Source organism: Cervus elaphus, chromosome 5 (genome assembly GCF_910594005.1).
Source record: "Cervus elaphus chromosome 5, mCerEla1.1, whole genome shotgun sequence".
Classification (NCBI taxonomy): Eukaryota; Metazoa; Chordata; class Mammalia; order Artiodactyla; family Cervidae; genus Cervus; species Cervus elaphus.
In genome coordinates this window covers 55,077,394-55,099,649 of record NC_057819.1, presented here as the reverse complement: position 1 = coordinate 55,099,649, position 22,256 = coordinate 55,077,394, and the positions used below count along the sequence as shown (strand labels likewise).

General features: G+C 38.0%; 1 protein-coding gene across 3 annotated transcripts in view; it reads left to right on the top strand.

The window, feature by feature from the left end:
• The window catches only part of INPP4B (inositol polyphosphate-4-phosphatase type II B), an 839,852-nt gene that overhangs the window by 139,455 nt on the left and 678,141 nt on the right, over nucleotides 1-22,256 (top strand). For all 3 annotated transcript variants that reach the window (XM_043902501.1, XM_043902500.1, XM_043902502.1), the window contains exon 2: nucleotides 3,518-3,580. The gene's annotated coding sequence lies outside the window, so the exon portion shown is untranslated. The remainder of the gene's footprint in view (nucleotides 1-3,517; nucleotides 3,581-22,256) is intronic.

Genomic DNA, 22,256 nt, shown 5'->3' with positions numbered 1-22,256 from the left:
TTGGGATTGTCATATACTCACTACCATATATAAAATTGATAACTAATAAGGACCAACTGTATAGCATAGCTGGGTAGACATTTTAGCACAGGGAACTCTACTCAATACTCTGTAATGCCATATATGGGAAAAGAACCCAAGAAAGAGTGGGTATATGTATATGTGTAACTTACTCACTTTGCTGTCCATCTGAAACTAACACAAGATTGTGCATCCACTATACTCCCATAAAAATTACAATTTTATGTATGTGTTTTTGGCTGTGCTTGGTCTTAATTCCTGTGTGGGCTTTTCTCGAGTTGTGGCAAGCAGGTGCTACTTTCTAGTTGTGGTATGCGGGCTTCTCATTGCAGTGGCTTCTCTTGTTGCAGAGCAGAGGCTCTAGGGCCTGGGGGCTTCAGTAGTTGCAGCTCCCAGGCTCTAGAACGCAGGTTCAATCATTGTGGCACATGGGTTTAGTTGCCCTGTAGAATGGGGATCTTCCCAGACCAGGGATTGAATCCATGTCTCTGTATTGGCAGGCAGATCGTTTACCACTGAGTCACCAGGGAAGCCCTACTCCCTTAAAAATTAAATGAAAAAAGAAAAGATAAAAAAATAAAGTTTGTCACCTTTCTGTATGTAGCTGGGTATTCTGATTTCTAAACTGAGACTATGTTTGGTGAATCAATATGTTTTTTTTTGTTTTTTTTTAAGTCTCAAGTGATCAGGGTATGGATAAAGGCCTGTCTTATTGGCTCAAAAGATGCTACATTCATTTCCTGGGGCTGCTGGGACAAACTACCATGATCTGGGTGGCTTGGAGCAGGAAACATTTATTCTCTCACAGTTCTGAAGGCTAGAAGTCCAAAGTCAATAGGACCTAGTCAGTAGGGCAATGGTGTATCTAAAAGCGCTAGAGGGTCATTTGTTCCATGACTTTCTCAGCTTCCGTTGTTGCCTACAATCCTTGTATTCCTTGGATTGCAGGCACATCTCTGCCTTCCTAGTTACATGGCCATCTCTCTCTGTGTCTTTGTCTTCATGTGGTATTCTCCTGTCTGTGTGTATATTTTTGTATCTCATCTTATAAGGACACCAGTCATATTAGATTGGTGTCGACTCTGTATAATGTCATCTTAACTTACATTTGCACTTAATCTGTCTGCCAGACTCAGTCTTTCCAAGCCCTCCTCTCTTGTAAAAATTTTGTGGACCAAGTAGGACTGACGGTCAGTCGGTGTACATCAGTTCAGTTATTCTGACTGATTTTTTAAAGATTATTCTTCTTTCTCAAATTTTTATTTTATATTGGAATTTAGTTGATTTACAATGTTGTGTTAGTTTTCAGTATACAGCAAAGTGATTTAGTTGTGAATATACATATATCTATTCTTTTTTAGATTCCTTTCCCATATAGGTTATTACAGATTATTGTATAGAGTTCACTGTGCAGTAAGTCCTTGTTTATCTATTTTATATATAGCAGTGTGTATATGTTAATCTCAAACTCCTAATTTATCCCCCATACCTTCCCCTTTGATAACCATAAATTTGTTTCCTCTGTCAATCTGTTTCTGTTTTGTAAATAAGACCATTTGTATCATTTTTTTTAGATTTCACATATAAGTGATACCATATGATTTTATAATTGCTTTTAAAATTACCCTTTCCTGACTGCATAATATCTGTTCAATTTTTTCTGCTGCTTCAGCACATTTTATATTGTTTAATGACGGTATTTTCATGAATTGCTTGAAATAATTGTCTACAAATTTCCTCCACTTGACAGTGTTTTTCTTGAGTCCTTTTTGTTTATAATGGTTTCTTTAAAATGTATTGATTGCAGTAGGGCCTCACATGGTGTTTTTTTGAATTGAATTGAGTATTCACAAGAGTAGACAAGGGTCAGCTGCTTTAAGTGAATCTTGAAGTATCCCAGTTTCTTGGAGGACATCTTTAAATTAAAATCCTCAGCAAAGTCAAGGGAAGCTACTGCAGGGGAGTGACAGCTTACTCATCCTCTTGAAATGCAATTTAATCTTTTTCCCTTACCTGCCCAAAGTCCTAAAACAACTCTATTTCCTTTGCCCTCATTGACTGATTAATAAATCAACAAATTAAGAACTATCCAGTATGGTCTGATTTTAATCATCCCAACATGTGGCTCACTAGGGCAGTGATTTTCAAAAGGGTTGCAAGATTTTTTTAAAAGGAGAACAATGAAACATGTATATTATCAAGTGTGAAACAGATCGCCAGTCCAGGTTGGTGCATGAGATAAGTGCTTGGGGCTGGTGCACTAGGATGACCCAGAGGGATGGGATAGGGAGAGAGGTGGGAGGGGGGTTCAGGGTGGGGAACACATGTAAATCCACGGCTGATTCTTGTCAATGTATGGCAAAAACCACTACAATATTGTAAAGTAATTAGCCTCCAACTAATAAAAATTACTGAAAAAAATAATAGTAATAATGATGTTCATAATTATATTGACTAACATTCATTAGGTCTGTGTCTTTTCTATGTACTTGTCTTGTTTATTTATCTATCAATTCCATGAAGTAGGAAGAATTATCATTCCGATATTACAGATGAGAAAAGTAGGTTTATAGAGTTTCATTCCCTTCCCTAAATTCACACAGCTAGTAAGATGTGGTGATTGCAATTATATGATTGTTCTTCTAATGACTGTTACAGTCAATTAATCAACATTGCTTTTAACTGTTAATGTTTCTTCAAATAACTTTCTTAAGGCGAGATTTTAAAATTCTTACCTATGTGACAGTTCTTTTTGGAGAACTATTGCTCAGACTTGAATTTCTTATCCTGCAATCTGAACATTCAGATAATGATGCAATAAAATCTTTTATGGGACACTCCTCAAGATGGTTATATGCTAAGGGAGGGAATAAGATATATTTTCATAACTTTTGACTCCTATCAAGTACTTTCCTTCTCGGAGCAGCATAGAAAAACCCTGAAATTGCGGCTCATAAGGAGGGCAATCTGCAATTATTTACTGAGTCATCCCAACAATATCTCGCTTTATCATTTTTGTGGAAAGGCATAATAGGAAAACACCCAAACTTGTGTGAACATTTTAAAAGCCCTCCTCACTAGGGGAGGGAGGAAACTAAGTTTAGATAATTGCAAATTCCGTTTCAGTCTGTTATGTTCCAAGTAAATGTTCTGTCTCAACATGGATTACATCTTATCTTTAGAAATGATTGAAGCTATTGCTTTTCCTTGTTGGAGTGCTGGTCTTGTTCCCATGTGAGAAAAGAGAGGCAGGCAAAGAAAACAGGGCTGAGGATCTGCAGCATCACCCATGCTCTCAGCTGCAGGGGAGAGGGGACCTTTGGGGAAATTACTTGGCATTTAAAGCAAGTGGTTCCCAAGGCAGCTGCTGAATGGAGCTGAATATTTTGTTAAATGATTTTCTTCTCTGACCTTTATTACTAATAAATCTTCTTTAAGCATTTATAGAGTGAAAAGAAAGGTTGTTTTTATTAATCTCTCTTCTTTTTGCCCACAGAACCCAAAGAAATGGTGTTGCCTGGCAAGAGATTTGCTATACTTCATGAAAAATCAGAACAAGGTAATGCTTATTTTGAATTGATATATATTTTTTCAGTCTGTTTAACACTGATGCATTCAACTAGTTGGTTTTTTCTTGATTCCTTGGTTTAGCTACTGGATAATCAATCAGAAAAGTAAATCATTATCTGAAAAGTAGAAGGAATGATTTTTGATGATCATCATGTTGAGGAAGTAGATGGTAAATTTTAAAATATATATTAGCTTTAGATATGGCTGATTCATATCAATGTATGACAAAACCCACTGAAATGTTGTGAAGTAATTAGCCTCCAACTAATAAAAAAATAAAAAAATAAATAAATAAATAAAATATATATTAGCTTAATGCATTGTGGATAATGATTAATTTTCTGACACTATACTTGGATTTGTTTAAATGGGTGGGTAGGATCTTGACTGTCCCCAAGCCCTGGGCCATGGACAGATTCTGGTCTGTGGCCTGTTCAGAACCAGGCTGCACAGCGGGAGTAAGTGGTGGGCAAATTAGCAAAGTCACTCCCCATCACCCGCATTACTGCCTGAGCTCCACTTCCTGTCAGATGAGTGGCAGCATTAGATTCTCATAGGAGCACAATAAATATAATGCCCTCGAATCATCCCCAAACCACTCCCGCCCTCCATGGGAAAAATTGTCTTCCACAAAATCTTTGGTCCCTGGTGCCAAAGAGATCGGGGACTGCTGTTGTACTCTATTTGTTTGGAAATAACTCCAATTAGTGTATCATTTTTACAAATAATGGACAATGAGAATTAGTAAATATTTTACAAGATTTTCTTTTTCTTTAAGCACTAGTCAGATGGTTTAATATATTGTTTCTGGAATAGGCAAAAAAATTTTAGTACAAATTCCTGGAAAAACTTCATTGAGTTTGATGGAGACACTCTTATGCAAAGCATATATTTTCTTCGGAAAGACTGAATTATATCATGCAGTTGTTGAATAGCATGCCTGATTATACTCAACAGATTGCATGTTTAGTTGCTAAATTTTCCAACTGAGTGTGATTTATTTACATACGTGGGCCCTAGAATGTGAACGCTCAGGCAAATATTCTAATGACATATATGCATAAACAAAGCAGAGCATAGATGCATATTATATAAAATGTATGTTTCATGAATAAAACTCCTGTCTCAAAAGAATTTTTACTAGAAAGTGTTGAGAAGGTTAGAATTATGATGGGAACTAAAGTCATCTATCTGTATTATCTACTTATATAACTGTGAAGATATGATGTCACTTTACATATATGAACAGACATACTGGATTTGTTGAAATGTATAATAGGCTGCATACTAATTGGAACCAATTGGGCTCTGTTTTTGACAAACTGATGAATTCCTAAAAAAAAAATGAGTGCTGAAACAAAGGAAGCCTTTGAATTGAATGGACATCAGCCATTCACTGAACTTTAATTTGCAGTGGAGCAAAAATAAATTGCTAGTTTGAATTACAAACTGGGGTGTTTCTGTTTATTTCTGGCTTTAGTTAATGCTTCAAGGGAGGCATAAACTCTTTAAGGAAGTAGCTTCTCTCCTCTAATGGAGATTTGTGATTGTAGGCACTCTATACTAAAGTGTTAAATCAAACTGTAAGGTATTTTTTAATGGCTAATGAAATCAGTTGAAGTTTTGCTTTATCAAAAATATTAACTGTGACTCCTCAAGAAGAGCATTATAATAAAAATTGATATCTAGACAGTGTATAGAAGTGGTTGAAGCTGAGCACTGTGATATAAGCATAGGGACATGGAGGGTAGAAAACTGCTGACTGAGAGGGCATTAATGGAAGATGACACAGTGAGACAGAGAAGGAAACACGCTGAGATGGAGATAATGAAGAGGGTCAAGGGTCCACGCCCTTTATAATGAAAATAAGGATGAAGAGAGGATGCACAGACTACCCAGGATGCACTCATGTGAAATGTTTCTTTTTTCCAAAGGTATGTATATACTAATACATTCAATCTTATTAGACTTTTATTTCATTTATTTAAGATAGGGATAAACTTACTTCAAACTGAATGTAATCAAGAAAAAGGTGAGGCGAAGGAGGGAAATTCCCATTAATGTGGCAGAATATCCAGCATTGTGTACCTGGAGTAACAAAATTTGCTTCTTCCCAATGTGCAAATAAAATTGGACCAGTTCTGTATGTTGGCAGTCCAAGTACTTTGCTCTGATAATGCTCCCAAAGAGATTATGCTATAGGATACTGGTGTTTGTGTGGAGGCTGGGAGTGGGGTGTGAAGGAGAAACTAGGGTGGGAGAAATGGTGTTCATGTCATCGCCTTACTAGGTTGGTCCTTTGGACCCATTGAAATACGGGTGTTTGCAACTTGATAAAAAATTCCTGTTAATAAGGCAAAGAGTGGTAATGTTCTGATGCTCTGTCTCTATTATCCTAAATGGGATATATGCGTTTCAATTTCAATGTTTAAATAGTACAAGTTCAAGGCATATTAGTAAAGCTGTTATTTTTGGACAAATGGGGCCATTCAACTTTTCTCAGTTGCGCGTGATGACTAACACACTCATTTTGAGTACCGTTAACTCTGGCAATGGGGCTTGGAGAGCAATCTATTGGGCTGGCAGGCACTTTTGTGTGTGCAAATACCTGAAAGTTCTACATTTGACTTTTAAAAAAAGGGTTTAAAAGTAACTTTTCATGTAGTGTTTTATTATTAAAGTCTCAGATGTCTGTTGGTTACAATGTTCTTAATTCCCAAATAGAGACAACTTTACCTAGTCAGGTTAAAATACCCTGCTCTATACCTAGTGAGATTATGCACAAAAATAAAGACTGTTATTCTGTTCCATTTTAAACAGGCTTACATGTCCTCAAAATAGACTGAGTTTCAGTTAGGAAAATTTGATGCTTATAATTTATTTATATTATGTAGGAATATTAAATGTTAGTCTCATATACATTTAACTTCCCTATGGGAAAGTGAAATGGGATATTAAGGACTCAGCAATTTTTTGATGTACTCTATTGTCTATAAATAGGTTGAAATCTTGGCTTAATATAAATGCATTTTTTTGAGAATCAAAAATAAACTATCAAAAGGCTAGTGTACAGCATTATTTATGCTCTAGGGCACTAAGAAATAAGTGATAAATATATTGCTTAGAGATTGGTTTCATTGTGGTCTATTATTATTGGCTGTAGAATAGAACATTCTGTTGATATAATACATGTTGACATTTTTTAAAGGATAAAATTCTTTTGATATTTTAAGAGCTTATTACAATTATATTTTATATTATTTATTGCAAACTACTGTTAAGTAACAATGGCAAGTAAAGCATCAGATTTGCAGGTTGATCAATCAGTTAAAGGCCATGAATCACAATGAAAGTTCGAAATACCTCTACATGTGTGATGAAAGTGGTGATGTAATTGTTGTGATGCTTTGACTAATGCATGGACAATAGACACAGTGCTTTACAGAAATAGAACTGTAACATCAGACAGTCACCTCCTGAAGAGAATTTAAACTGAAAGTCAAAGAATAAATCATTGAACACCTTCATGGAGAAGTGATTAAAAAGTAATTCTGAAAGGTGAATTTACATAAGGAAGAGATGATAATTTCTATGAATTTACCTTTTCTTAAAAATGAGTTTTGTTATTTGCTGAAGTTCTTGGTACTCTTTACTCTTCTGAGAATTAGATTCAGCAGATACTCTATCTTTTTTAAACTAAAGAAAACGCCCATGTATAGTGTTAATGGAATAGTCATATAGAAGCCATTTGTTATTATTGTTCACTTGCTATGTCTGACTCTTTGAGACCCCATGGACTGAAGCTCACCAAGCTTGTCTGTCTATGGGATTTTCCAGGCAAGAATACTGGAGTGGGTTGCCATTTCTTTCTCTGAGGCGTCTTCCCAACTCAGAGATCAAACCCAGGTCTCCTGCATTGGCAGGTGGATTCTTTACTGCTGAGCCGCCAGGGAAGGCCTATAGAAACCATAGAATTGTCTTCTATGAATGTTCACATTCTTGCATTGTTTCCCCACCTATGTTTCTTACTGTGATTGTTTCTCTCTTCCTCCACGCTATACCCTAAACATTCCTGTCTTTCCTTATGCTGGAAATGCCATTTGAAATGCCCAGTCTTCTTTCTTCCTTATTCCAAAGCCTGTATAACCTTAAAACTGCTCTTTATGGAGCCTTCTGAGTTCCTCATCATGCTACAACTATTTCTCTTCCTTAACCCATATTTACTCTGTCAAGTAACCTAGATACACTATCTGTCACACTGTCACTGATTTATGAATATTGCTATATAATAGCTCCCTTGTGTGCATGTATTTATGCATGTATGTATACGTACATTATACAACTTTTTTATTTTGTGTAAAGGTACACACTGACATGGGACTTTCTTATCCTTTGGTGTGATTGTGAAAGAAGGTTCTTCTGTGGCCCACTTTTATTCCCACTTGTGAGTGAAGTAGACTGGCTTTGAAGAAGTGAAATTCTTGCATCTCTAAGATACTCATTGAAAGAATATTTAAAAGGTTCAAGAGGGAGGGTATATGCATAGCTGATTCATGTTGTACAGCAGAAACTAACATACCGTTGTAAAGCAGTTACCCTCCAATTAAAAAAAAGACTCAAAGATTCCTTTGTACTATGAGGATTATAATTTAGCAGTGTTTTATATTAATCAGGACTAACTTAAGAACTTTCTCTCCCTTTATGATATCTTTTCAATGTGAATAATACATAAAATCAAATATTCTAATTTATAAAGCAAATAATTTTCAACTGTTGAAATACGTTTCCTTCATCAAAGGGAGGCTGCCTAATTCAGAGGTTGCACAAATTCAATTACCTATCAGCTCTGTGCCACTTTGCACATGCCACTGGAGAAACTCGAACCCAAGCTACTCAGTGAGGGCACTTTTGCCTAAGAGCAAAACACAGGTCTATAAGGACGCTACCTATTGCATATCTTACATCAAAATCAATTGGGAAAAAAGTCATATTATAATTTGCCACCTCAGTCAACTTAATATTTATCTACTGTGTTCACTGATTTGATGACTGAATTGGAAATCCACTCCAGTATTCTTGCCTGGAGAATTCCATGGCCAGAGGAGTCTGGTGGGCTGCAGTCCATGGTGTCGCAAAGAGTCAGACATGACTGAGCTACTAACATTTTCTCTTTTTTGGTTTTTTTTTTTCATGTAGGAGTATGTTTGTCCCTTTCTTTCTCTGGATGTATGTTTTTAAAGCATTTAAAAATTACACCGCTAGATGTCAGCAGCAACCTCCTAGGGTTCCTGTGGCCTTAAATTGTAACAAAATTGGTACCTGATTAGAACATCTTATCTGAGAATAGTAAATATTCATTTTGCAAGTTTAAAAAATATTTTGAGATGTGAGGAAGATAAAACACTGTATAACATTTAAACATTATTTTTCAACTAGTTTTTGTTCACATGTGACAGGTTACCTTTTTTTCTTTTTTTTTTTAAATGTATTTTTAATTGGAAGAGAATTGCTTTACACTGTTGTATTGGTTTCTGCTGCACAGCAATGTGAATCAGATACACACACACACACACGCCCCCTCCCCTTGAGCCCCCCTCCCCTGGAGCCCCCCTCCCCCTCATCCCAGCCCTCTAGGTCATCAGAAAGCCCCAGGCTGAGTTCCCTGTGCTACACGACAGCTTCCCGCTAGTTACCTATTTTACACATGACACATGTCAGTGCTGTTCTCTCAATTCGCCCTACCCTTTCCCTTACCCCACCGTGTCCATGAGTTCATCCTCTGCATCTGTGTCTCTGTTCCTGCCCTGAACGTAGGTTCATCAGTACCATTTTTCTAGATTACATCTATATGCCTCAACATATGCTACTTGGGCAGGTTACTTTTGCTTCTGGTATTCTCTCAACCAACAAGGTGGCATGAAGACACATGTGTGAGGCTGAGGAATTTGTCAGACGTTGGACCTGATGCCGGAGCTGGACATTTCTGCTTTAACGCCTTATGACTCGTTTACGCTGCGATGGCGTGGGTGTTTGTGCTCTGGCATGTTTCATTCTGTTTGTGTAGGAGCAGTTTTGGAGCTACAACCTATCAGAAGATGGTGTGGTATTAATTTTTCAGCATCCACATCTGTGCACTGCTTCCTTAGTAATGTCTAAACTTTCCTGGATCTGCGCTCTTTTATTGCAAGATACTCAGAACATTTTGATAGATGCCAAACACCCATAATACTCTTCCAGTTCAGTTCAGTGGCAAAGAGTCGGACACGACTGAGCGACTGAACTGAACTGAACTGAAAGAGCATTATGCGTGTTTGCTCACCAGTTGACAAAGACAATCTAGAAATATGAAAAGAATGCTATATGCTATTTTTCATGAATTATAATACATATGATTGCTGAATCCTTAAGATAGCAGTTTACAGTATCACAAATATTCTTTTTTCCAGCCATTAACTATAAATTATAGTATGGGCCAGTGTTCAGTAGATACTATTACATATTCATTATTTTAAATAATGCAGTTATTATTTGGTGAAATGAGATTCACATTACCAGGAAGATTCAGAATAATCTGTTGAATTTTAGTTATCAGTTGAAATTCAGTCTTAGGTGATTGGCTATGAGTTGACCAAGCATGAAGTAGATTTTTAAATGATTATTTGGTACAACAATTCCCATTTGGAACAACTTTTTTGGAAAAATTCTGCTTTCAGAGCATTTTAAAAAACACCTTAGCAAAAGTTGGAAAAGAGAACTGTGAAAACATTTCCTTTCCTGAAGCCAGTTTTATCAAAGAAAATACTAATATAGATGAAACACCCTTATCACTTCTAAGATTTAAAAAATCTTTAGTTGGTTCAGTGAGGGGGCTAACTTGACTAGTCCATAGGCTGAGGAAATAATTCCTTTCATATTGAAGTTGTTATATTTGAGAACTATTGGTTTAAGAGATTATCAGCAAGTTTCTTGTTACATTCCTATTTTAGAACTACCAGTGAAAAAGACTTAACCCAGGTTTTCCCCCAAGCATGTGGTTGTTACTCTAGTTATGCTTGTAGGTGATGGGGCAAGCACATGAAATCATGCTGCTGTTACTTGACCCATGTAATTTCTTCACATGGAGTAGGTGCTGTTGATACACGGAAGGTATGCTACTAGCCAGATATTCAGTTAAAGCACTTGCAACATTGAACCTGGTGCAGAAGCACATGGCTTGCTCCACCATTACAGTACATTCCGCTCTTGCAGTACTTACCCCTCCATCAGGGAGTCAGGGATGGCATGTGACTGGGGCGTCTGTCTTCAATCTGTCCCTTTCTTCACCTTTGGGAATAGTTCAGTGACTCAGATGTATGTGAAGTCTTTTGAGGTGGAGATGCTGACAGTTTCACGCAGACTGTTACAGCTCCGGATTAAGAAACTAACCCCCGCCTCTTCCAGCGCCGCTGGTGCATTTCTCCTCAGCATGTTCATTTGCCTGCGTGTTGTCACAGATCAAGTTAAAGCAGACAGAAGGTCAGGTTCCCTTTGGGCAGTTCCAGAAACCCAAACAACTCAGCCTGACATTCAAAGACCACTTCAGGACTTCCCTGGCAGTCCAGTGGTGAAGGCTCTGTGCTCCCAGCGCCAGGAGTATGGGTTTAATCCTTGGTTGAGGAACTAAGGTCTTGCATGCCACTACTCTGTGAGGCCAGTAAATAAATGCATAGAATAAAGCTGTTTAAAGACAAAAGAAGGACCACTTCGCTGCTGGTGCATCCCAGATTCTTCCAACCTCCTTTCCATCCGATTCCTCTTCCAGGTGTGGTCTCCTAGCCCATGCAACCTGCTTGAACACAGGCCTGTGTATGATTGACTTTTTTCTACCTGGATGACTTTGCATTTGCTCTTACATTTTTCTCCCCTCCCAACTTCTTATTAATTTCAGAGAGAACAATGTAGTAGGGACACTTTTCAGGAGCCAGTTGGCCTGGTTTGTATTCAAATCCCAGATAGGTGGTTTATTAGCTTGTTGCTCCCTGACCTAATGCAGGCTGTTTAACCCATGGGAGATCTCATATTGGTTTCTTCTACAAAACTATGAAAGAATACTTAAATAATTGAGTTAATGTTAATATTAGCTTATTAATATTAACTTATATATATTAGCTACTATATATCAACTCTATCAAGTCAGTCCCAAAATTTGCTTCCATAAAATTTGGTCTGAATACTTATCATTCTTCATACAATGATTATTAATCTCATTGGCACATATTTGCAATTTTACCTGCCTACCTGTCAGTATTTTTATATTTGATGATCTGTACAACTTGATATATTATTTTCCTCATCAAAAAGTAAGATAATAATACTTGCCATAGCCATACCAAGGGATATTATGAAGACACAATTGGAGGGACTTCCCTGGCAATCCAGTGATTAGGACTCTGCACTTCTGATGCAGGGCTATGGGTTTGAACCCTGGTCAGGGAACTAGGATCCCATATGCCATGCAGCATGGCCCAAAAAAACCCAAACAAAATGGAGAACAAGAATAATAGCAAAGTTATCTTTCATTCCTGCTTTTTTTATGTACAAAGAACTGAATTAGGAGATTTACTACCCTGAGTAATCACATAACACCTTACACATGTTTGATGCATGATGTCCAGGGAGGCAATGAATCCACATTTAATTGACAACAAGGAGATAGCAGAACATGCAAGTACAAAAATCAATTAGAAATGGAAATGTGCTGAGTTCAAAAGAGAAGTTACAACTTGAGAAGGAGTTTTGCTTGAAGCTGTTTAAATGAATGAATGACTTACCTGAAGGAGAAAGTGCAGACAGAGAAGGGTAGCTATGAAAGAACCCACCACCCCCACCCACACACCGCCCACCCACACACACCACCCACCCACACACCACCCACACACACACCACCCACCCACACACCATCCACCCACACACCACCCACCCACACACACACCACCCACCCACACACCATCCACCCACACACCACCCACCCACACACCACCCACACACACACCACCCACCCACACACCATCCACCCACACACTACCCACCCACACACCATCCACACACACACCAGTCAGAGGGGTGAACCTCACAGTCATGTGTTTCTCCAGTTTTTGTAAAAACAAGGTGTATAATAATGTTTTCTTGGAGCCAATGCATTTTTTCTTTTAAAATCCACAGTTGAAAGTAGCATCAGACATAGAAGCATTATGTCCGAAAATACTAGGACAAATAACATTTCTCATCCTAACTTTTGACCTGATGTAAATGTCATAACATCAACAATTAATCATGCAACAAAATTATTGCTGTCTATTTTTCATGGAAGAAGTTTGATATTTGATCTGATTGGTGATATGCTAGCTGGGCATATATCAGATATATCAATACAGGATGTGTGAAGGGCTTTAGAAGTTCATGGATTATCCTTTTACTGTGATGGAAGTAAATAACTTTCCATTACTATAATATACTTAACTTTTGATACTTTTCTTGCTAATTTATTAAAATGGCTAAAAATTTGATAGATCAGCATTCTCTGTAGCCCTCACGAAACTTATGGTAGACATCGCATTTTCTTCGGGCAGCTGGGAAACCCATTCTGGGAATGCTGGCAAATGATGGGTAATAATAACAGCAAATATTGACTGCTTATTTGATGTCAGGCACTGTTCTAAACACAATATGAAGCATTAGGGTGTACTGTTACCTCTGTGTCAGTTTTGTCATTATTACTGTGGAACAAACACTTAATGAGCAAAACTCATTGGCACGGGTATGCAGATTATATGGGTGGTTTAACATGGTCTCAGCTGGGATTGCTCATGTTCTCTGCTGGAAAGTCGGCTGTGGGTTTTTGCTGATCTTGGCTGAGTTCTCTCATGTTTCTGGCTAACATACTGAACAGTGCAAAGTTGTAGAACATTTCCATCATCTTACTGTGTTCTTTTGAATGGTACTGCTCTAATTGGTCAGACATGAGAGCTTCTGCTCTAGTTAACAGGGTTCTGTTTCATTTATACTCACAGGAAAAGTCTGCCTTTTGTAGCCTGTCCTGCATTCTTTTCTAGGCCCTGGATATGTGGATAATGGTTTATTTTCTTGGCTACATTAGTTTTCTTTCTTTAGTCCTGCCTGACTTTCAGAACAATTCAACTCACAGAAGATATCCTAGTAACAAAAGATACCGCTCTGAAAATACTTGAGGGCTGTGTTCTCCCAGCAGAGTCCTCATTGAGCACTCATGGCTTCCTTTGACTTGAAAAGTGAACTCTGGTTGTGGAGTAGGTATTACTGCCTCAGAAAAGAAAAAGAATAACTTCCAGGCAAAAGGGCCTTTCTTCTCCCTAGGTGTAATTTTTCTTGAAAGCTTGTTTATTGATTTTCTTGGTAACAACTGAGCTTGCAGCTATAAAAGAAAAAAAAAATAGAAGCAGGGAAATAATACCAACAATCAACAAGTTTATTCATCAGCTCTGTCTCATGCAGTCAGTCACACAGGACTATGAAATGAAATGTACCATATGCCCTAATCCTAGTTTTATTTCGGAGTTCATAGAATTTAGTTCATCAGAAGGGAAAGCAGATGCTTCAACTTTCAAGCAAGGTTCTATTCCCGTTATAAAAGGGACTGTGACTGAATTAATGTCATCGTGTGAGCAGAGTGCTGAAACTGGGGTGGACTGAAGTAGACATGGCTGCTTCATGGGATGGTACCTGGTACAATTAAAATGGTGTTGATTTTGATCTCTGATCAGTCTATCACATTGCCTGAAATAACCTCTACCAGCATTCATCCTATGGGAAAACATCTTAAATTTCTGATCTATGTGATAACACTTTTAAAAAGTTCTATCATCAGGTAATTTTGGAAAATGCTGAATTTTATATCTCCCTCCTGTAGTTTTATGACACACATTAGAATATTAGTCTCTTAAAATCCTGCTGCAAAGAAACCTGTTTAACTTTGTTTAACCCAGCGTTTCCTCGAGTTAGCGGACCATGGAACCTTTTCTACTTTAGTATACTTTTGTGTAATACTCATTCCACCCAGTGGCTAGGTTTCAAGGAAGCACACTTTGTGAAATGTTGCTTTAGAAGAAACCATGAATTTCTAAGAGGGCTTGCTTTAGAACACAAGAATTGCTGGGTATGAGTAACACTGTCAGTAACACGCATACTGACTGTGTGCGTGTGCGCGCGTGCACACGTGCTCACTTGTGTCTGACTCTTTGTGACTCCATGGAGTAGCCCACCAGGCTCCTCTGTCTGTAGGATCTCCGAGGTAAGAAGTATTGGAGTGAATTTCCTCCTCCAAAGGATCTTCCCGACCCGGACCAAACCCGAGTCGCTTGTCTCTGGCATTGGCAGGAGTATTCTTTACCACTAGCACCACCTGGGAAGCACATGTTTGCTAACGAGGGCTATTTCAGGAGGCTTCCTGAGGAGTCAGATGATGGCCAACCACCTCCTGCAAGGTCTTTTCTGGGATGTGAGGCTTTGAGAGCTATGTTTCTAGGAAGGTCAATTTTATAAGGCATCAAAAGGTAGGTGATTTGCTGAAGAAAATTTTACTAGCCCCTGTGACTTCCAGATAGTGTTCAGTCACTTCCTCCCCCTTTGCATATAACCGTTTCTCAGAATAGTGGATCCTATCACTCTTTTTGCTTTCTCACTAACCATTCACTCTTTCATCTGGAATAAACTTGCATTCAATTTCTCATTCCAGTAAAACTCCTCTTTCTCAGATAGCTAGTTTTTTTTTTTTTTTCTTTCTTTCTTCTTCTCTTTACCAAATGTAGTGACTTCTTCCTGGGTGAACTGATTACCCTCTTGGATTTTGGTTTCTACATCTTTCAAGTTCTACATTTGTATCTCCAGCCGAGGGCACTCATTTTAAGCTTCAAAATACATTCCTACTTTCAAACTTATATCAAAAATTGATCTTATTACAAACTTAGACTCTAAACCTCTTCCTCCTGTAGACCATTGGAAGAGCCATTATTTACCTAGTCGCCCAACCCCAAAGCCTAGGAACAGCTCTTAACTTTCCCTTGAAGTGAAGTGAAGTGAAGTCACTCAGTCGTGTCCGACTCTTTCCAACCCCATGGACTGTAGCCTACCAGGCTCCTCAGTCCATGGAATTTTCCAGGCAAGAGTACTGGAGTGGGTTGCCATTTCCTTCTCCAACTTTTCCCTTAGTCAATCACATTTCTCAAGATATTATCTCCTCTTTCTGATAATCTATATCTCCTTCCATACCTTAGGTGCTAGAGTCAAATCACAATGCTTCTACCTGATATCTGAGCGATCTTGAACAAGCTGTCTTGTCTGTTATGCCTCAAATTCTCATTTGTTCACTGGGGATGATAGTAATGCCTAAGTGAATTATTGTGAGCTTGTGAAAATTAAACTGGAAAAATTAGAAGAATAGAATATTAAGTTGATTAAATTGACATTTTTTTGTTTCCCTAATGGAAGGAAGATGTAGTTATTTATTAATAGGTAGAAATTCTTAATGGGTTAACTAGTGTTTTTACAGGGGCAAATATATTTTAAAGTGATATAATAATAAATTCAACAATAACAAGAAAAACTAAAGTTGTGGTTTGGTTTTAATTCAAGGGAAGTTTTTATTAATAATTTTTCTCCTTTCATTATGCAATTAAGGGCTATTGTTGGGAAATAAAGAAAGGGAAATGAACTATCTTTACCATCCTTTAGGCTAACAGAATTGATTGTATATCTGATGAAGCAAATAAAAAAGAAGAACCTCAAAGTAGCATTTCTAGGACATTTTTATTATTGGTTCAATCAGGCCAGTGTGAAGCTTATAGGGTTAGCATCTTATAGGGTTAACCAGCAGGAACATTGTCAATACAAGATGAAACCCTGGTTGTGAATTTCAGTCTCCTATATATGTCTCTTATTTTTTGCTTGATGGTGAAAAGCCCTATTAAAAATTATATTATACATAGGATAATGCATAGAATAATGTAGGAAAGCTATAGAGCCATATGTACTCAGGCCTACCTACCATCAAAAGAAGAATGCATGACTGATGATAGTCATTCCTTCTTTCAATAAATATTAATGGCTTCCTAGTTGTTACTGTTGTTCAGTCACTCAGTCGTGTCCGACTCTGCGACCCCATGGACTAGAGTACACCAGGTGTCCCTGTCCTTCACCATCTCTCAGAGCTTGCTCAAACTCATGTCCGTTGAGTCGGTGATGCCATCCAACCAACTCATCCTCTGTTGTCCCCTTCTCCTCCTGCCTTCAATCTTTCCCAGCATCAGGGTCTTTTCCAATGAGTCAGTTTTTCGCATCAGGTGGCCAAAGTATTGGAGTTTCAGCTTCAGCATCAGTCCTTCCAATGAACACCCAGGACTGATCTCCTTTAGGATGGACTGGTTGGATCTCCTTGCAGTCCAAGGGACTCTTAAGAGTCTTCTCCAACACCACAGTTCAAAAGAATAAATGCTTTGATGCTCAGTCTTCTTTATGATCCAACTCTCACATCCATGCATGACCACTGGAAAAACCATAGCTTTGACTAGATGGATCTTTGTTGGTAAAGTAATGTCTCTGGTTCTTAATATGCTGTCTAGGTTGGTCATAGCTTTTCTTCCAAGGAGCAAGCATCTTTAATTTCATGGCTGCAGTCACCATCTGCAGTGATTTTGGAGCCCAAAAAATAAAGTCTGTCACTGTTTCCACTGTTTTCCCATCTATTTCCCATGAAGTGAAGGGACCAGATGCCATGATCTTCACTTTTTGAATGTTGAGTTTTAAGTCAGTTTTTTCACTCTCCTCTTTCACTTTCATCAAGAGGCTTTTTAGTTCCTCTTTGCTTTCTGCCATAAGTGTGTTATCGTCTGCATATCTGAGGTTATTGATATTTCTCCTGGCAATCTTGATTCCAGCTTGTGCTTTATCCAGCCTGGCAGTTTGCATGATCTACTCTGCATATAAGTTAAATAAGCAGGGTGACAGTATAGAGCCTTGACATATTCCTTTCCCAATTTGGAGCCAGTCTGTTGTTACACGTCTGGTTCTAACTGTTGCTTCTTTTTTACAAAAAATTAATTTATTTATTTTAATTGGAGGTTAATTACTTTACAATATTATAGTGATTTTTGCCATACATTGACATGAATCAGCCATGTGTGTACATGTGTCCCCCATCCTGAACCCGTCTCCCACTTCCCTCCCCATCCCATCTCTCGGGGTCACACAGGTTTCTCAGGAGGCAGGTAAGGTGGTCTGGTATTCCCATATCTTGAAGAATTTTCCACAGTTTGTTGTGATCCACACAGTCAAAGGCTTTGGCATAGTCAATAAAGCAGAAATAGATGTTTCCCTGGAACTCTGTTGCTTTTTTGATGAGCCAACGGATGTTGGCAATTTGATCTCTTGTTCCTTTGCCTTTTCTAAATCCAGTTTGAACATCTTGAAGCTCTCAGTTCACATACTGTTGAAGCCTACTGTTCATGTACTGTTGAAGATCTCTGGTATGGACCACTAATTCCTAATGCAGGGGATATGAAGTCCTTGCCCTACTGGATCTTATATTCCAGTAAGAAGAGACAGACAGTAAACAAAGTAAAGAATTGTACTGTATTTTAGACAAGGACTGTGGAGATGAGTAAAGCAGGAAAGAGGGACAAGGTGTCTTGTAATAGCATATTTAAAGAGAGAGGCTTGGAAACCTCACTAGGAAGATGCTGTTTGAGCAAAGACCATGGGGTCAGTGAGTGGTTCTGATCAAAAGAATGAGTCGATCTGACTTTGCTTTTACCAGGATCGCTCTGGCTACCCTTTGAGAACAGATACAAGGGGAAATCAGTCATTAGGTTACTGCAATAATCCAGACAAGAGATGGTAGTGGATGGGGCCAGGGAGGTATTGTAGTATCGGAGCTGGTAAGTGGCAGAGACAAGGTTCAGTGTTAGTATGCATGGCATCTTAGACGCCTGTGTTCTGATCTGCAGAAATGCCACGATTACCAAGGAAGCCTGAGAAAGGGAACAAAATCTAGAAACACCAGGGAAATAGCAGGAGAATCATTAGAAAGTCAAAGGCAACCCAAATAAGAAGAAGGTATGAACGCTATTCAGCATGGCAGAGAATTCAACTATGTGTCTGAAGGGGGTCCCTCAAATCTGACAAGTAGAAGGCCGTGGGTGACATTATCAGGAAAAATTTTAGTGGATTCACTAGAGCAGAAACAACCAGTTGAAACTGGGAATTGAAAAAGTGTAGAGAGAGAATATAGGTTGCTCATTCAAGACTAATGGTTTTATATATATTTATACCTCCCAATCCACAGTAAGAAATACATTTTATCATGTGGTCCACTGTACATGTACACACATACTAATTTACATAGTTTCTCATGACATAACTACTACTTTTTATATGTGCCATGTCCTCTATTTTCTACTCCCTTCTATGTAATTTCTTTAAAAAAATGCTAGCAGTAATCTACTAAATTGATTTTATAGCCCACTCTGGGGTCTTGACTCATGATTTGAAAAACACAGTCATGATCAAGATAAACGATAGCCCATTATAACCATTGCCCACATTCCCTTCATGACTATCAGTCTCATATTTTGGCCATTGTGTTGAAACTTTCAGAAACACATTTTCTTTTACACATACAGAGTTTTTAATTCTTCCATCTGTAGTCATAATCAACAGAATAACTTATTCACACTTTTTTGACTGTTGCTAAGACTTCATGGCTGTGCTCATAGATAAGTTTTGTTTTCCTGCCAATTAAACCATTTGTGCCTGTTTCCCTATTTTATTCTGTCTCTATGACATGTAAGTAGAAGATCCGTTACTCATGGCAGAGTGAGTCAACTGTGTTGAGAAGCTTTAACCTCAGCTGGGATTTGGAACAGACTGTTTGTGAGCAGTGTTTGATATTTAACTAGCAGAATAAATATTTATCAAATAAACAGATGACATTAAGTAATATTTTGGGTGGACATCAGAGGACTTAGTGTAGATCAATAAAAATAATGATTGCTTCCTGTTCTATAAATCTATGCTAATAGTAAAGCTTATAGAACAGTATGAAAAATAAGCTTTACTTTAAAGGAAATAAGAGGAGGGGATAGTAGGCAGTCAAAAGAGGTTTGTCCCCCCAGACATGAAATTGTTGCTAAGTTGAGCATAAGGATGATGTTGAAGATTTTTGAGAGAAGGGGATAATTAATAGAGGTGATATATTAGGAGCAATGGTGGAAGAATTCCACTTAAGGATGGGAAGGATCACCTCTCCTTTGAGGTTGGATGGTTCCAATATTAGTTAAATTTGTAGATGAAGAATGGGAAGATGAGATGATTGTTTACTAATGTTGGTAGTTTTCTTTATAAATTAGTAATCAAGATCTTCTGTTGACCATGGCTGATTCATGTCAATGTATGACAAAAACCACTACAATATTGTAAAGTAATTAGCCTTCAACTAATAAAAATAAATGGAAAAAAAAAGATCTTCTGTTGAGAGTGAGAGGGTGTTTGTTAGGAGAGTGCTTAAGGATAACGTTGAATTTAGAGTTGTCATTTAGTAGAAGGAGCTGATCCAAGTTCAGGGCATTGAGGGATGTGACGGGTTGATACAGACCTGTCTGCATTCTTAAATTCTCTCTTTTTTGCAATTGGTTTAAAGCTAAGATCATGAATTGATAATTCACAGAAGCTGGATCGGGCCCATAAATTTCTTTTGTTTGTTCCCCATTATATTAAGCCAGATTTTGAAATCAGTAGCTTTACTTGCAAGTTTAGCTTTCCAGGTTTAAAAAAAAACAACAAAACAGCCAGAAGATCTGGGAATATTTCACTGGAACTGAATAATGTCTATTTCCTTTAGTAAAGGCCTGAATTGTCCATTCATTCAGTAATTCTCGCCTCTCCCCAGCTCCCTGCCAATTACCCAATGTGCATGTACCCATGCCATTCACTTAGGATGCTTGTCTGGCCCCTGTAGGCATATGAGTGTAAAATCCCTGCTTTAAACCTGTGGGATTTGTCTTTGAAAAAAGTAGTAAAGGCAGGCTTACTTATTTAGCCTCAGCCTAGTCAGCCTAAGGTGGTTGCAGCTCAGTGGATTAGATGGGTTTTAAGGTCTAGTTACCAACCCTGAAGACTGAGCTCTAGGGATTGACTCATGTCAATCAAATACAAAAGAGATTTCCCATTAAACGTGTACTCCTGAGCAGGCTAGGTGATGAACAGGGTACCCCTTTCCTGTCTGTAAGGCCATTCAGCAGTCTAAATCATTTACTCATTTATTGATACACTCTCCAATTGTTATTATTAATAAGTATCTACCATGGGTCAAGAAGCATGTGAGTTTGTGGACTTACGAAGATAAATGAGAAATAGATAGGTATCTCTAGATAGACAGATGAATATGCTTCCATCCCTCACAGAACTTAAAACTCAGAGCAGGAGACAAACAATTTAGTAATCACAACAGAACAATGCTCTTGGTATTCCAAGATGCTGTGGGTATTCATAGTCAAGGCATTATCTATGAATGCCAGAACTTGACTGTATTGATATTAACCAAAGAAGAGTGGGAAAAGATGTTCAAATGAATGGAATTGCATCTGCTAAATTTGGAGATTGTGAGAGCAATAGGGAAGTGACAGAAATTACCCATGACTATACCATAGGGAGCAGTAATAAAAACTGAGAAATAAGACTGAGAAGGTGACAGAGACCAGGTCTCAGACAATCTGGTAAACCTCTTACTGGACTTGGATTTTATATCATGTGCAACAGGAACCCCCAAATGGTTTAAATTTGAGTAGTGACTTTACTAGATTCTATTTCTGAAAATCACTCATTTTACATTGTGGAAAATATATACCAAGGAGAAGGCTGACAACTTGAATATACTATCTAATATATACTGAGTATTTAATGCTTTCCCAACACATGACAAGGCCTCTTGCATTATCTTACTTAATTTTATAATAGTCCTGTGAGACTGGGCTTTATAAGTGTTCCAGTTGTAAATGTGAAGAAATGAAAGTGTAGAAAGATGAAGCAAATTGTTTCAAGTAGCATAACGTATAAGTGGCAGAATTAGGGTTCAATCCCTGCTTGGAAACCTTATGCCCTTAAACATTAGGCTGCATCCCCTCCATCTGCAGCTATCAATGTAATAAATGGTCTTGGTCCATAGAAGGGCTGATGAGAGAGGTAACAAGCTTTTTGAAAGTGAGGAGTATATGATTGACTTGTTTTTGTGTGTGGGGGGATAAGGGGCTTGATAAGGGTTAAAAGGAGAGAAGGATGATATCTATACTTTTAACTGTATTAATTAACTTGGTGATGAGCCCGTTTGTGGGAGATAATAAATTCATGTGAATTTGTTAGACGTAAGATGCTGAGGAAGTTACGGGAGCTACAGAACAGAAGAGTGATCTGGATTAGCAACAGAGAACTGACCGTCCTAGACACCAAAGCGCTCACCAAATCCAGGGGAATGTAGTGCTCAGGAGATGTATCTAGATTGGGAATGAAAGATGACCTAGCAGAAGCAGTAATTCAGGAATAGTCAGAGGAAAAAAGAGCCCATAAAGGACATTGAGGATAATAGTTGTTGGAAACCCAGAAGA